Source organism: Pimephales promelas, chromosome 11 (genome assembly GCF_988280905.1).
Source record: "Pimephales promelas chromosome 11, fPimPro1.hap1.1, whole genome shotgun sequence".
In the NCBI taxonomy this organism is placed as follows: Eukaryota; Metazoa; Chordata; class Actinopteri; order Cypriniformes; family Leuciscidae; genus Pimephales; species Pimephales promelas.
Window position 1 is genome coordinate 20,015,692 of NC_142779.1, and position 17,699 is coordinate 20,033,390.

Consider the following 17,699-nt stretch of genomic DNA (forward strand, 5'->3'; position numbering starts at 1 on the left):
AAAAAGTTTCCATTTATGTTGTATAATTGGTTTCATATTTGATACATCAGGCTCTTATGGCTTGTATAATTTGATTGTGAGAGTCCAAACTGAGGAAAAATACACGCGATCCTAGGGCGTCATCTAACTGACGCTAAAGGGCGCCTAAAGCGTCAGATATTGAAGCATGTCCAAATGCTTCCCAAGGCGTCAGTTAAGTGATGCCTTGGGGGTGAGAATGGGCTGATATATATGCTTCATAGGGTTACAAATTATTAGGAATTGTTAAGCAGTTATTGACTAGTTGGCTATTGTAATTCTTATGATATTTTGTCATAAGTATGTTTAGAGACAATCAATGTGCTGCCTTATTCTTTCAACAATCTCAATATTAAGGTCATAAAATATATTTAAAATTAATTAAGCTTTCAGTATGTAGTAGTTGTGTTTAACACATTTTTCCATATTTAAATATTTTACTCCCAATATCAGTATAGAAAAATTCTGCAGATTCTGTCTGGACTTGCTTATCAGTAATTATGAATATATTTTTTGGTCTGATTGGGAAATTCTTTGAAATATGAACAAAACTCCTTACAGTATATACCATATGACCATATATATTTCTCCTACATGCCCCCATGAAATCCTGCTTTTACAGGAACATAAAGCAATTTTAAAAGCCACATTAGACAATTCAGGCACTGCATGTCAGAGCATTCTGTAATCAAGGTCGCTACCCATCTTCTAGACCTTATATCCTGTCTCAGTATTCACTGCCTCTCCTGACACATTGGCAGTGCATTTCACTTGGCAGATCTCTGCAACTCGAAAGGGCATCTCAGCATCCACAAGCAGAATAGCCGATTCTTCTGCTGCGTCTCAGTATTCAGTGTGCGTATCCAGGGCTAAACGATCTCTTCCTCTCTCTCTTCCCCTATCAAGAGCCCTGGAAGAGTGAGACAGACACACCTGCTTCCCCTCTGAGCTCACAAGGACAGTGTGCCGAGGTCCACTGTTTCTAAAGACATGCTATTAGCATTTTGTTTAATTGCCGTTTATGCTTGATGTAAAGGAATTCTCCTAAAATGGCAATTTTGTCATTATATTCATGTCATTCCAAAACTGTTTGATTTTCTTTCTTCTGCAGATCACAAATGTGTCAGAAAGCTCCATTAAAAGGACTCTATAATACTCATGCATACTTTGGGTTATTCAAGTCAAGGCTTTGTGTGAGAAACACACCGAAATTTTAACTATTTTTGACATTTCTCCTCATGGGTTTGGAATGACATGAGAGTGAGTAACTATTTAATCTCCAAAGTTTGGATGCTTTTTAATCAGAGAGACGGTGCTCCCAATACTCAAACTTTTTTTTCTCTGTGGTTTTATATTGTGGTTTATCTGGGACTGGATGAGCTCCATCTGGTGCTCATTAGCTTAGAGCCCCTAATGGAGGTCGAGATCTCTGATAGAAATATCAGTTCTACCAAAAAGACTCTTGTATGAAATTGATTTTATTTTATAAAACAATTTACTGACAATAAAAATAAAAGTAAACCCTTAACAAGCTCCGTCTCAAAGTTCTTTGGCGTAGGCTCCGTCCATTGTTAACTGGTAGGTCCTGTCTTATATTGGAGCCTACCCCCCAAAATAAGGAATAAGTGATGTATTCCATGCGTACTTATGAGGATTCTGGAAAATATGCAGGAGAATTAGTCAAATTAAGGACGACAATATAGACATCTTCTTGAATTAACATTTTCTAACTAAGGATTATGTATCTAAGGTGCAATGTGCAAGGAACTAGAATGATGAGACAGCTTGAGTTAAGACATATTTAGCGTGCTTCGAAATTGACATTAACAGTGAGACGACCTAAGGTCTTGAATTAAGGTTGATGCCGTGAATTTTAATAAAAGTACTATGAGAATGTCACTATATGTGAGCTGGCTGCTAAGTTATCCTCTTCTAAATATAGGTTAAGAGCCAGTCTGGCCACGAAAGTAGGCGTAGATTTTGAATGAAGCCTCGATAGGTTAAAATTTTATTAAGCTGCATGTATCCGTGATAAGAAGATACATGTATAAAGAATAATTAAGAAGCAAATCTGAATGCTGAAGCCATTTGCACTCACACACTGTCTTAAAACTAGGTCCGTGATGACCTTGCATTTATAAACGATATGGGCTGGCTGTTGCCAGAGCGACTTTCCGAGAAGCCAAGATAGGCTGAGATCGAGACATTGGGATAGTGACGAGAAAGCTATGATATGCGTTCATCGGCCACGACCACGATTGGCCATGAAATATTAGGCTTTATTGTACAATTGTGAAAGCTACTTTCGATAGTGATGCTTTGATATCTGAGTACATGTATAGAAGACAAAACTTTCGATAGCTTTAGAGGATTAGCCGTGAAACATTGATAGTGATCAAAGAGCTGTTTCGAGAGCCACTATAGGCTTGAAGTTATTGTAGAGACTCAGGGGTGGATCTGATATTGGGGAATTTGCGTATCATAAATAATAATTAAAATTATTCATATAGGTTTGGATCAGATCAGTCTTACATGTTATTAAATCTCCCGATAAGGGATGATATGTTATTTTACCTGCATCCATACATGTGTATCTTGGCAATCAACCACAAGTTAATTGCAATTAATTACACAGATCACATTTTACAAACAGGTAAAAATTAATTAGCTCAATTGCAGTGTTGTAGTACTCGAGACTCGGACTCGTCTCGGACTCGGTCGCGAGACCATATTTTAAAGACCACATTTTTTTTTTTAGGACTCGGACTTAATCCCGAGTCCACTCGAGTTTAATTCAAAATATTTTTCGTGATTATTTCCTTCAATCGGAGTTATATAAAAAAATGTCCTTGCTTTTCCAAATTTCATAATGGCAGTAAATGGCTGTTTGTCTTTGGAAGTCAATCAAAGTGCATCTATTCATTGTAAAGTGCTCCGGGATTTAATAGAGGCTTTCTTAAGTGAAGCGATGCATTCGTGTAAGAAAAAATATCCATATTTAAAACTTTATCGACTAAAATAACTACTTTCCAGTAGACGGCTGTACGCAGCGATTTACGCAAAAGAGTAACCCTTGAACTTGACGCACAATGTAATGACGAGCGCAGTTGCCCAGCCCTGTTTGTTGGAACCGCGCAACCCGGTCTCATCCCAAATCGTCATATAACTGACGTTTTGGGACGTCTTTTGACCATACGTCAATATTCGCCTTTTTAGGGCCCCCTTAAACGTCGGTAGATGAGGTTATGGGATCCTTACTCTACCCCATACCTAAACTTAACCCTAAACCTAACCCGTCACCTAACTGACGTTAAAGGTAAAGCGTCACTTGTATGACGGCCCGGGATCGCCATCTACCGACGTTTAAGGGGGCCCTAAAAAGGCGGATATTGACGTATGGTTTAAATACGTCCCAAAACGTCAGTTATATGACGATTTGGGATGAGACTGTGTTAAACCGCGAGAGGCGTCAATTGCCGCCATTACGTTGTGCGTGAAGTTCAAGAGTTACTCTTTTTGTGTAAATCAATGTGAATTATCCCTTTGGGTACATTTACATGACAAGGTTTCCACATACAGACGACACTATCAAAACGTTCCCCATTTACACGGATCCGCGAAAATGACAAAAAAACAAACAAACAAACAAACAAACAAAAAAAAAAACGTTCTGCCAGGCCATTAGATGAAAATTTCAAAAGTTTGCGTTTTCAGGCACCCAAAATGCTTTTGTCATTTAAATTAATGGCCAAGACGCATAAAAAGTCTTCCGTTTTTAGTTGAAAACAGTGATGTAAACAGCCCCTTTGTCACTCGGCTAAACAGGATGAAGCTTTGACCAGCTTATTTACGACCAGGAAATAATTTATAATCTGCTATTATTTCACTGAGAAGAACACTGCAGATGAAAGAGTACATGCTGTCCTTCACTTTTTATTGAACGCTATGTTTTTAATGTAATGTCCTTGTAAATATTGCTCCCGTTAAAAACAATGCCTGGTTCCCATCACAAAACCCCGGATTTTTAGAGCCTTTTCTCCTAATGGAGCTCCAAACAAAAACTCAGAGGGAACACTCTCATATAATCAAAACAACCAAAACATTATACATGAATAAACAATATGCAGTTCTTCCAATAACCTATGATGTGACTACACAACTGCAGAACCAACCCGGTCTCATCCCAAATCGTCATATAACTGACGTTTTGGGACGTCTTTTGACCATACGTCAATATTCGCCTTTTTAGGGCCCCCTTAAACGTCGGTAGATGAGGTTATGGGATCCTAACTCTACCCCATACCTAAACTTAACCCTAAACCTAACCCGTCACCTAACTGACGTTAAAGGTAAAGCGTCAGTTGTATGACGGCCCGGGATCGCCATCTACCAACGTTTAAGGGGGCCCTAAAAAGGCGGATATTGACGTATGGTCAAAATACGTCCCAAAACGTCAGTTATATGACGATTTGGGATGAGACTGTGTTAGCAGAACCTGCCCGCAAACAAACCTGGGTTCGTCTTAGTGTTTAATAACTCTTACTCCTATTTTTAATAACATACTTTACAATACAAAGCCATTTCTTTATTCAGAGAAAAGAACAATGTGTATAAACAGATAACCCTGAACTAATAATCCTCTGAAATCAATAGATTCTGCTGCTGCTTATTAAAACCAGTAGAAGAAGGAATAGATCTGTTTAAGCTTGTGTCAGTAACACAAATATGCAGAGTAAGCTCTTTCTGCCTTCATCTCTGTCCTACTGGGAGGCTTTACTCTGTCCATCACAGAGCAGAGGGAGAGAGGGATGGATTAAAACAGCTTTGTCTTTGGCTAAGTGGATTAGCAGCAGGTAAAGCTCTCGCTGCATTTCCGCCGTTATGATGTTAGCGCACGTCCTGTCCCAGCCATCTGCCATTTATCAGTGATTGATGAGCCAGAGAAGGCATCACTTTCAGCAGCACATCCACACACAATTGTTTTTCGGTCAAGATGGGGTCTTTCCACTCACTTCTGTTGTTTTTGTTTTGAGCCGATGATATTATATCCCTTAACCCCTAAATCTTTCCCTCACAGAAAATTGTATGCAGTTTTAGATTTTCATTGAAACATTATTTAGAGTGTTTATTGGATGGTCCCCACAAAATATAGGGAATTTTAGGTTTTTCTATTCTTGTGGGGGTATTGGTTTACAGTATTGGTATTGTATATTGCTCTGCAGGTTCATGCTTTTGAGTCAGTATTGATAGACTACTTTTTATCTCTTAATCTGATTTTCAAAGGTCGGTGGACATTTTCTGTATATTTGAATACACCCAAACTAATTCAAAATCATTTAATCGAATAAGGGGTGAACTGAATTCGCAGTGTATACATAGTTCAAAATTTATAATTTTGGGGCAAAATGAACCTTCAAGATTAGTAAAACCTAGGGGTAAAACAAAATAGGGTTATAATATATATGTTGTTATGTGAAGTCATTATCAAAAATGAAAACCCTTCAGGTTGATGCAAGACCTGATCAGCCTGTTTAGGTTTATTTTGTGATAATGACTTTACATTTTTGCATGCAAGGCCTACAGTATATAACAAAATGGCAAACACATCTTTTTTTTCTTCTTCTTCTTCTTCTTTTTAAATGACTTCATAGGGTAATAATGTTATGGTGTTATATTGTGACAATGCACTCTATGTATCCCAAGACCATCTATATTCGTACAGTTTTGTGACGTTTAGAATATCTGAATATAAAACTTGACTCATTAGTTCAACCTGATTTGATTAAAAGGCAGATGTTGGTAAATAAGTATTGCCAAATTTATATCCAATGTATGATTACTGTTAATCATGTACAGTATGTATTTCCCATAGGAGACGGGGCATATGATTAATACACTTCTGTTCAACCCAGTATTCAAACTATGTTATTCTCATATGGAACTTCCATTGAACAAGCAGTTAGATAAAGGTAAAAACAAATCCATATATTTATGATATGGGTTGTAATTTATAATTGCAAGGGCCATAATGATGAGCAGGCGCAGACAGACTCTGTCAGCATGAAGGGGATTGTGTGTCCTGAAGCGTAAGAGTGTCTGTCCTGCCATATGTGGACATTATGCCCATGCGCTCGTCTTTCTTTATGTGTTAGGCCGTGCATATATGTGTATGTATGCATGAGATCACCTACACTAAGCCACCCAATCGAGCATGTGTCCCATGGGGGTTCACAGCGCCTTTGCAACGTAAATCAAAGGCGTGGAAGCAACTCACCAGTTCAAAGCGCAGCAGCAATGTGGATTGTTCTGGATGGATCTGAGAATGGCTCACTCAGCCATTAAACAGGGTGAGGCTCGGTATAGGGAATAGAGAGGGCAGAGGCGGGCTTTGATGTCAATAGATTTCATGTTTAGAAGTGAAATGCCAGGGAAGTAAATCCTGATGTGCATAATACAAACCTGAACCCGGGTCAGAGGAGTTATGAGAAGCAGGAAAATGTACAAATAATATGAATTTAATTGGAAGCTGTGGGTGCTCAATGGTGTTACCGGTGCTTTTAGTGTGATATGATACACAACTGTTGTAGGCAGATTAAATGTATATTTATTTATATATTTGTCTGTATTTCATATAGATTGGTCTGTTTACTGACAAGTTTGCTATTTTTGTGTGTTCAGTTAACCTTTAAAGGTACAACAATATGTAAAAATTTTGTAATAAAATATCCAAAAGTCACTTGTACAGTATGATATATTTCCTTCAGTTATGTACTTACAATATCCCAAAAGTCTCCAAAGATTTTTTATTTCAGAGAAATTCCTATTTTAAAATAAGTGGCCTTCTCGGAAAAATGTCGCCTGTCAATGACGCAATATCCGCTCTATCCTCGGTTTCCGTTCATACTGCCATTGCCATGATGTAACCATGACGTAGCCAAGACGCGGACAACTCCGTAGTTTATAATGTTTAGCGGCACACAGTTCTTGTTTCTTTCAAACAGACCATGACAAGCAGAATTGCGGACAAACAAGGAGAACTAAAATGAGGATCAATATCAGCGTGGCATTTTAGAGATGGCGGAGCTCAAAGTCTACTAACTAACTGGGACTTGACAGAGCTTCACGAGTCACAAATTGACAGCTTTATTAGACAGGTAAGCAAATGTACATAAAACAAATCAATGTTACATAACGTTAGCTCAACATGATGAAATGTTAGAATAGGATCAATATGTTATTCTAATGTTGATCTAACTTACTAACTTAAAGCAAACAAACTAATAGAGAGGGCAGGAGCAGAACTCAACAGGTTAGGAGTGTTTGACTTGAAGTGGACCGATTGCTGTATGACATCACAGAGAGCATTTAGAGAGCATAACACACATTTTAGCTTCCACATCTGACATAGCTAAGTCCTTCTGGCTTATTTGAACATGTGTCTTGGATAGGGCTGCAGCAAACGATTTTTTGACAATCGATTAATCTAACGGTTATTGAAACGATTAATCAACAAATCGTCGATTATTTATCCAAGTAATCAGTAGGCTTTGATTGATTAGTCCACTTTCGCAGTTAGTTAAAATATTGAGTTATACCTATTGTGACTAATACTGTAAGTAAAACAAGAAAATCACTTCATGTTTTGAAAATGTCTTTTAAATAAACTTTGAGCCAACTGAGTAGACAAATCCCCTTCTGTTTTTTTTTTTTCTCCTTAGAAGCCTTCAGTAATCTTGGTACTGTATTTTTTTAATTAAGTCTGGGAATTGTAAAAACTGTTTAATAAGACTAAAAATACGAAACTGTGCATATTTTTTAAAAAGGGCTCCTCAAGTTTTTTTTTTTTTTTTAACTAACTATCGAGTTTATGGTCATTGAATGGCTTTTCTGAGGTAAATGTGGCAAAACAAATTGTTTTCAAGCTGTTTTTTGATGTCTTTCTGCGGTTATAACACTGTTAAAGTGATTACATTAGAGATGATTAGTTTCAGTAAGTTGTAATATATCTTTCAACATACATTTTGATATTAATTTCTGTTTATAACTAGCTGTAAAGAGGAAAAGATGATAGGTTCATGTGAAGCTTGACCTGAGGCGCTATAGTGGTCTGTCACATCACATTAAAGAGTGCCCAAACCACATGTATTGTTTGAAATCCATTGTAAAATTGAACTGAGACATTATTTTATATTAAAAGTGACCTGCTCTGTCTTGTCTGTCAGTGTGTTGTCTGTACGTGTCCTCTTTGCTCTGTGATGTATCTTTTTACGGCGTGGGAAAAAGGGACATGTGGCGTGAGAACAGTGTCAATTGTTTAAATGTTGAGTGAGTTTGAATGAGTTTTAAAAGTTATTTTTTTTTATTTTTTATTTTTGGAGTTATGTTAAACCTTCCCACATTCTATGGGTTCAGTTTCATTTGCACTCCGAAGCGTCATGTCTTCTTCTATTGGTTTGCTTTGCAATACTGCACTACAGCGCACCACTGGTCAAACCGTGTTATTGCATAGCAGAGTTGGAATTAAAATCTGCAGGGCTACGGCCTTCCACGAACTGAGTTTTGCACCCCTGATTTAGTTAGTTTAAATATGTAGTTGAAAGTGGACAAATAAAATAATAATTAAAATCAAGTCAATTCAATTCTATAAAATAAATATTCGTATTAGTCATAAAGTTGACATTTTAGAAATGTGGTGAAAAGATTATTGAATTAAACTAAACTTTTTTTGTATTTATCTAAAATCTTGAATTAGTTTTTGTTCCACAGGGTTTGGAAAGACATGAAGGTAGAGTAAATAATGACAGAATATCGGGCCAACTATCCCATTTCAAACTGCATGTATAAATGATTGGCAAGTCCATATTGTTGATACCTCAGATATTTCAGAAAACAAAAAGGCAACCTCCAGCTGCCTTGAGGACTCATTAATTGGTTTCACTCTCTCTCTCTGTTTTATTCATTCAGGTCCAGCGTGAGAGACAGGAACAACATCAATAGTATTTGTAATGCCAACGGGTCAGGCTTTGTGTTTTTGCTGTATTCAGTCCTTGGATGGGATTCATGCTTACCAATGTTTCACAAGACTTCTGAGATCAGAAGCTCTGATAGCCAACAGGAGCAGAAGGATGGAGAGAGAGAGAGAGAGTGTTTGCTCCTTGGCTTTTCTCCATTATCCCCCACAATCTCTTATGTGGGCCTTGGCTGTCAGGAAATCAATTAGAATACGTGGAGGAACGAAGAGAGGAATGGTACAGTATGTACACATATGGAATCAATGTTGGAGAGTAACTAACTGAAATTGCAACACTGCTAACTTAGTTTTTAAATAATTTTGAATGTTTTTTAAGTTTAGTTGTGAAACTGTCTTAACTGATACACATTCGGAACACTAGATTTATGGTCAATTATGTATTGTAAATTGATTTTTATTGTGTAAATGAGTCTCCTGGAATACAGGGGGAAAAATGTCATTTTTGTTATATATAGTAGTGGCCAAAATGATTAGAACGGTAAGATTTTTAAATGTTTTAAAAGAAGTCGCTTCTGCTCACCAAGGCTTCATTTATTTGATCCAAAACACAGCAAAAACAGATATTGTGAAATATTTTTACTATTTAAAATCAACTGTAAATAAATCAATGTTGAAAACCATTTTCTTCAGGATTATTTGATGAACAGAAAAATCAAAAGAGGAGGCTTTTATCTGAAATGGAAAGCTATTATAACTACCGTTCAAAAGTAAAGGGTCAGTTCGAATTTTTTTTTATTTTTTGCATTAAATTGATCAAAAGTGACAGTATATAGACATTTATATAAATCATCTTTTTCAGATAAATGCTGTTCTTTTGAACTTTCTATTCATCAAAGAATCCTGAAACGAAATTGTATACATCTGCTTTCAACATTGATAATAATAAATGTTTCTTGAGCAGCAAATCGGCATATTAGAATAATTTCTGAAGGATCATGTGACATTTTTCTATTCCCATTGATAGCTCCTTCATCGCCCCCTCCCCTCAGGTTAAGAGTCCCTATCGTTTTCATCTCATGTTAATAACGTTACCCGGTCTGCATACTACCATCTTCGAAACATCAACCGTCCGCGTCCTTTCCTCACACCTTTCTCCACTGCCACTCTTGTTCATAGTTTAGTTACTTCTCGTTTAGATTACTGCAATTCTCTATGCCTCCCGCATTAAACCCTCCATAAATTCAACTGGTCCAAAACTCAACTGCTCATATTATCACTTGTTCCTCTTCTATTCATCCCATCACTCCTATCTTACAACAGCTGAATTGGCTCCCCATCATTTACCGTATCAACAATAAAATACTTCTCCTCATTTTTAAAGTCATTCATAATCTTTCCCTGCATCTTTTTGACCTCCTCCATATACCCAAACCCGCTCGCTCGGAGCCCTTTTATTGTACGCCTTGTTACTATGGGCTGCTTTCTGCTGCTCTGCTCCTCAGCTCTGGAGCTCGCTTCCACCGGATCTCCGTAATATTGATTCCCTCTCACATTTTAAATTCAAACCCCATCTGTTTAGTATAGCTTCCTCTTTATTGTCTTTTTCAATTGTATTGCATTTCATTGTTTTTACTTCAATATTGTTGTTGTTTTGTTGATGATGTATGGTGACCTTGAGTGTCAAGAAAGGCGCCTTTAAATAAACTGCATAATAATAATAATAATATCAAACTTCACCATTTGAACTGCACACTTGAATGCATGATTTATTTATTTATGTTGCAGTTTATATTTTCCTTTTGTTGTCCTAGATCTTTGAAGATTAAGTTTATGAGCTGTATAATTTTTGGAAAAAACATAGGCCCACACTTTTTTTTAATTTTTTTTTTAAACTTGATTTATTTAAGATATTTATCACTGTAGTGTATCACATCCAGCTTACTTGGCCTCAAGGTTTCCACATGAAGTTATCAACCTTGGAAAGAAAGCGATAAGGTACTGTTATCAGACACATCTGTTTAACCTGCAGGTTTTTTTCCGCCCTGTGACTTTGAAAGAGCAAGACAGCTATCGGTGAGAACTAATAGAGAAGTCTGTTGCTCTGCCTCATGCCTTAGGCTGCTTATATCTCTAGATTTAAAGGAGTAGTCTACCTAATTATTCATTGAATCACCCAAACCTGTATGACTTTCTTTCTTCCGTGGGAAACAAAGAAAGACATTTAGCTGTATGTCCATGCTGCTCTTTTTCCAGGCAATAAATGTATTTTGGGACCAGGGACAGCCATGGTAACCATTTATATTTATTGTAAGGAATTTATCATTTTATTATGAACTATCCCTTTAAAAGCAGAAGTCAATCATCGCCTGCTTGTTTCATCAGTTTCACCAACTAATCCACCTCTCTTTCTTTCATCCTTCCTCAAGGTTACAGTTTGACGCAGGTTGAAGCATGCGGCTTGTAAAACAGATTGTATTTATGATAATGAGGCTACTTGAGGGTAACATCAAACTCTATTTTCATTCCATCACCTCCAAGGCTGACATATCCAATCAATTTGAAACTGATTGTGAATCAATTTCCTAATGATGGGAAATCCATATTTAATCTGTGAATGCAAGGTGAGATCTTGGTCAAGGTACATGTACAGTAGAGGTTTTCCCACAATCCTGTACTTCCAAACAGACAGTTTTATCTTTCACTTTTAAGTACAAAGCTTCCAAGAGAGTAATACGAAATTCACATCTATTTTCCTCAAAAAGAAAATTGCAAGCAAATAAATAAATAAGGATCACTAAGAAGGGAAATCTCTGGGCTCATAGCTGCCGACTCTATCTCTTTTTTTTTCTCCTCCGAGAATGGAATATTTCTTCTAACAGCTGCAGTCTGCACAATTTTCATTCTGTCATTTCTGGCCTTCCAGATATCCCAGCTAAGCTTCTGGTGACCCATCACTCTCCATAGTTGAGCCAAGCTCTAAAAAATACACTGCTTTACTCCTCACCATGTGTGACGGGGGCTCTCTTGTGCATGTGTGAGAGAGTGTGAGTGTGTGCACAGCCTTGGTCTCCTTCCTCCCCTGTTCCTTTGCAGGAGACCTTTGGTGTGAAAGGCAATCCTATTACCCCCAGCCCTGCGATAAGAAAGGACTGGCTTGCTCACAAAGAATGAACCGGAGAAAGCGAGCCTCCGGTGGTTTTGGTTTAACCCAGGGCCAAACATTTTGGTGAGGTTTTCCACCCATCATTTCAGGGAAATTGGATCTTTGGCTGCGAGGTATGTGTTTAGGAGATGGAATAAGGTGTGAAATTTCACCACATCATCAAGATGCATCATCAGCAACACTAGTGAGAAGGCCCGTGAAAGGAGTCAGCAGCTCAGAAATTAGGGTGCGCTTCCCAAAAGCATCGTTATCCAAATATGAGGGCAAGTTCCGCTGAATTGTGTTGGTAACTATTGAAATCGTGACCATAGTTGGCTTCGGGAAACACTACCCTTAATCGCTCACACGTGTCTAGGTCTGAAAATGATGTTAACTCGGCTCAAGGGATGAAAATGCAAGTAGGACATATAGGGCTTGTATTGAAGACATTCATTTTTTTTTAAGTCAAGACTGAGAATCTCAACCACCTGTGAGAAGTAGTTCTTCTAGCAACTTCTTTTTCCAGCTAAAATCACAGTTGTACTTCAACTATGGGCACAATTACAGTCGTAATTGGTATTTATTGTGTGAATATTTGAATCATTTTCACAGTAAATATGGAGAAAGTTTATGTTTATTTCATTATTTTTGGATAATTGATAATTATCCAATGCAGCATGTATTTTCATAGTTTAACACTGAATATGGGTATAGCCTAAGCTACGTAAAACAAAGTCTATCAAGATTGTACTTAAGTGTACTACATGTGTATCTACAAACCTTATCCATATGTACTTTAGTTCGAATTAGGACTAACTCCCTACACAGCAAAAAAATGTCAGGAGATTTGTCACCATGGGTGTTAAAATTATCACTTTCCGGGTGAACATACAGGTCCATCTTTGCTAGTGTTAAAACAACACTGACGATAGTGTTTATTTTTTAAACACTGTGTTAGTGTTTCATTTAATCACTCAAGGTGTTAGAAATTATTACTCTTAAATATACACATTTAACACTTTATGGTGTTTAATCACACAACTCCAGTGTATTTTTTTATGTTGATTTAATGTTTATAATGTATACTTATTTTAAAATGGTAATGCAGATGAAGTTTAAAAAAATTTAACTTTTAAACCCGAAGATATTTTTCCAAAAACCAAGTTACTATGAATTTATTTTAACATTTATTAAAATTAAAATTTTTCAAACATACAATTGAATAAGACAACTCTCCAATGCAAAACCATCTTATTATTTAAAAGAATAATTTCACTTTGAAATAAACACATCACTCTTTATTACTCTTAAAAAACTTTATTTCAAAACAATCCAAAAAGTCTGGGATCATAGTAGAATTCTGTTCACTGTAAAGTTAAAAATAAAGGCAAAATGTAAACAATAGTTTCAAACAAACTATTTTTTTTATTAACGAACAAGCACGTTTACATTATAGGTTAATTTTTTAAATAAACGATGAATGCACAATATATGGATTTCTGTCATCAGAATTATATGATGTGATCAAATGGTGTTTAATACTTAAGTCCTGAACATATCAGTGAATGTGAGTCCTGTGTCAGTGAAGTTAATTCAGTACCTTTGACTTTGCAACAGTACAGCAGTGCTTGAGTCAAAAACATTCAGCAGATGAAAAACAGTAGCAGGATATGAGTGGATCAGCTGTATCCAGTCGCTAACAGTAAAGTTCAGTGCAGTTGTTTCACAGAGCAGAAAAGGCTGTGCAGATCCAACTTTAGTGAAAAATCGTGTAGTACTGGGTACCTAGAACACAAAACCAGATCATTTACACATTTGTGTTTCATAAATACAGCAAGTTTAGGGTGAAAAAAAGTTCAATCATCGACTCAAACAAAAAAAACATTTTTGTTTGATTAAGACTTGAATTTACTGATTTCCAAGTAAATCGAAGATTTAATTAATAAAAAAAATGTAATTCTGTCATTAATTATTCACCCTCATGTTGTTCCAAACCAGTAAGAGTTTTGCTCATCTTCGAAACACTTAAAGGGTTAGTTCACCCAAAAATGAAAATTCTGACTAATTATTCACCCTCATGTTGTTCCAACCCCGTAAGAATTTCCTTCATCTTCAGGACACAAATTAAGATATTTTTGATTAAATCTGAGCTATCTCACTCCTCCATAGCCTTCTAAGGGATTGAAACTTGGCGGCCAAGAAAAGTTATTAAAGACATTGTAAAAATAGACAGAGTGACTACAGTGGCTCAACCTTAAGTTTATCAAGTGACAAAAATACTTTTTGTATGCAAAAAAAAACCAAACTAAAAATATTAAAATTAACTATTCATTTTCTTCTGCGTGGGCCTGAGCAAGTTAACAGTGTAACAGTGCAGCGCTTTTGTGTTGTACGTCACACACACACACACACACACAACCAGCGTCGGCCAATAGTGAGCCTGTGTGTGACGTACAACACTGAAGCACTGTTACACTACGAGAACCATCTCAAGGCCCACAGAGAAGCATGCATAGTTAAATAAAGTCGTAATTTCTGTTTGTTTTTGGCACACAAAGTATTCTCGTTGCTTGATAAACTTATGATTGCGCTTCTGTAATCACTTGGACTATTTTAACAATATCTTTAATAACTTTCTGGGCTGGCAAGTTTTGATCCCTTAGAAGCCTATGGAGGAGTGAGATAGCTCAGATTTAATCAAAAATATCTTAATTTGTGTTCAGAAGATGAACGAAAGTCTTACAGGGCTGGAACAACATGAAGGTGAGTAAATACTGACAGAATTTACATTTTTGGGTGAACAGTCCCTTTAATGAAGATATTTTTAATGAAATATAAGAGATTTCTGTCCATTCATCTAAAGCCTATTCAACCACCACTTCCAAAGCCACGGAAAGGTATAAAGGAAATCAAAAGTAATCCATGTGACTCTAGTGGTGTAACATAAATTTCACAATTTTAACTCAACTTTATTTACAAAATATTCCTCTTCAATGCACATACATGCACATCAACAACATGCACGAGTTGTAATGTTCTCATGAACGCATGTTGGAAATAAATATTTAATAAATTGGTAAATGTGTTCTTGCTGCAAACACAGCACTTGCATAGTTTAATAAACATTTATGTTAAACCACTGGAGTCGCATGGAGTACTTTAATGATGTACTTTTGTCTGGGGCTTGAAAGTGGTAGTTGCGTAGATTGTCAATGGAGGGGCACGAAGCTCTCAGATTTCATTAAAAATATCTTCGTTTGTGTTGTGAACATCGAAAAACGCTCACATGTTTGGAACGACATGAGGGTGAGTAATTAATGACAGAATTTCCATTTGTGGTTGAACTAACACTTTAAGAATAAATTAAGACACGCACCTTAAGAAATCTCACTAAATAGTCAGCCGCCGGATTCTGGAAGGATCGGTGTTCTCTTCTTGTGGCTTTGTAATGTTGGGGGCAGGTGATGGGCAGAGATTTCTACTTGTCAAATAAAGAAAACCATTGATTAGAAATCTTATTTTAAGTTTATATATATATACACACACACACACACACACACACACACACACACACTTTTGTTAAGTAATTTGACTAGACAAATTCAAAATATGTGTTATGAAACAAAGAAAATCTAGTAATACCAAGCCATGATTATTTTTGTTTGTGCCCATGATTCTCTCATATGTTAACTTATCTGTTATCTTTCCATCACCAGGTTCTAGTCTGTACAGTCTTTAAACACGAAGCCTGGTACCCTTAGCCACTTGGTGCATCATAGAATTGCTCCTAGCAAAAACAAATTGCAAAAATCAATAAATTTAAACATTAAAGCATCTCCAAATATCAACCAAAAGTTAATCTGATAAATACATTTTGCATCAATATTTAATTTGAAATAATTGCTTACCCATTCTAAGAAGATTGGTCCTCCAAATAAGGAAATAAAGTGAAAATTTCACGGGCATTGTTGGTCCGCAGTTTGTGGAGTTGGTCTAGCTGGCAGACGAGAGTAAAATATAGTTTGAGGATAAATACTTTATGATATTTGCACATCACACATATTGTCATAAAACAATATCATATTATAAAACACGTAGCACAGTAAATGAGTAAAAAACACTTAAAGTTACCTACTCGGTGTTTTCACTGTTAAAAGCAAACTCCGTGTCTGCATTCTGCACTGCTTTTTGAAATGCGTCACGAGTCAAAGATGCAGGACCTGACGGTTTAGGCGCGCACATTACATAAATATCGTTACAAAACAATATAATGCCATGAAATTCATGAGGTAAATTATGTTAAAAACACTTACTGTAGGTGTTTTCCCTGTTAACGTTAAGCCTCCTCCTCGTCAGCTCCGTATTTAGGCTAACGTAGTCAAAGATGATGTCGCCTTTGAAAATAATTTCGACCGTTTAATCGCGCTGGGCATTTAAATATCGCCAAGAATCAATATACTATAAAATACATTGCCAATGTAAATTAGAAAACACTTACTTTCGTTGTTTCCCGGTTAAAAAGCAAACCCATCCTGGTCTGCCCCGAATCGCGCGTCATAGAAAATGTCCCTCTGAGAGCGGTTTGCTCGTCCACAGAACATACATTTCGTTATAAAACAATATGTTATAAAATGAATCTATAAATGCGATAAAACACGTAATAAATGCGTGTTTCCTCCTCGTATGCCTTGCGACTCGAGTCAAAGAAAATGGCGTCTGTGAGTAAAGTTTCAGCTCGTTTCGTTCCGCCCAGCACGTAAATGTCCCGGATGTGACTAGTAACACTATAATTGGTGTTGTCAAAGCATTCTCAGGTGCTACTTAGATTTAACTCCACATATTTTCACCAGCCAGAGTGTGGTTTACACTAGCTAGTGTTAATCCCTTGAGATTCAACACCAGAAAATTAACACTTTACTCTAAGAGACTTTAACACCAGGATTTCAACACTGAAGATTTTGCTGTGTAGTTCACAGCTTAAATACTTGCGGTTGCTTCCTAATAGCTTGTTTTCATATGACGTCACGTCACTGCGTTGCCATGGCGCGAAATGCAAATGGAGGGCAGGAAGTGATGCTGTATTTAGAAAGAACTATAACAAACTCAAAATGCCTATTTTTACGTCGTTTATCGTTATTTAAATCGACCAAACCACGAGGAGATTTATCGTGTACCTAAAGTTGTTGTTCATAGAAATTGACTGAAAAACTCCAGAAAAACGGCTTGCAAACCTACATCTGCGATTGGACTTACATCGAACTTAAGTGTCTATGTTTGTGTAATGTGTAATGTTTCTGAACGTTCCGATGTTTTCCAGAGTCAAAGTATGTCTGCAAGACAAGGTAGTTACTGATATCTACCGCCTCAATGGCTGGAAAATCTTTCAATTCAGTTGAAAAATCGCTCCTCTTCATAACTTCCTCTTCAATTTTTGTTTATATCTTTCTCTTGTAATAGTGTGTAAAGTAGTACAGTACATACTTTCCATCTGAATTCCGCGCGTCATCATAATCACATGACTGAAACCCAGCTATTACATTGCATTTACATAATATTACACAGGGATAA

At 36.6% G+C, this 17,699-nt stretch overlaps 1 long non-coding RNA gene across 3 annotated transcripts; it reads right to left on the minus strand.

Annotated features, from left to right (window-relative positions):
- Positions 1 to 13,428: 13,428 nt before the first annotated feature.
- On the minus strand, positions 13,429 to 16,774 carry LOC120495208 (uncharacterized). Of its 3 annotated transcripts, none has more exons than XR_016145552.1 (6): positions 16,630 to 16,774; positions 16,445 to 16,525; positions 16,267 to 16,351; positions 16,040 to 16,128; positions 15,508 to 15,918; positions 13,429 to 13,916 (listed from the first exon to the last, which is right to left on the minus strand). It is a non-coding gene; the product is annotated as an uncharacterized LOC120495208 (long non-coding RNA). The 3 variants fall into 3 exon arrangements; XR_016145554.1 differs by having other exon boundaries at positions 16,040 to 16,124; positions 16,630 to 16,727; XR_016145553.1 differs by having other exon boundaries at positions 16,263 to 16,351; positions 16,630 to 16,727.
- Between the last annotated feature and the right edge of the window lie 925 nt (positions 16,775 to 17,699).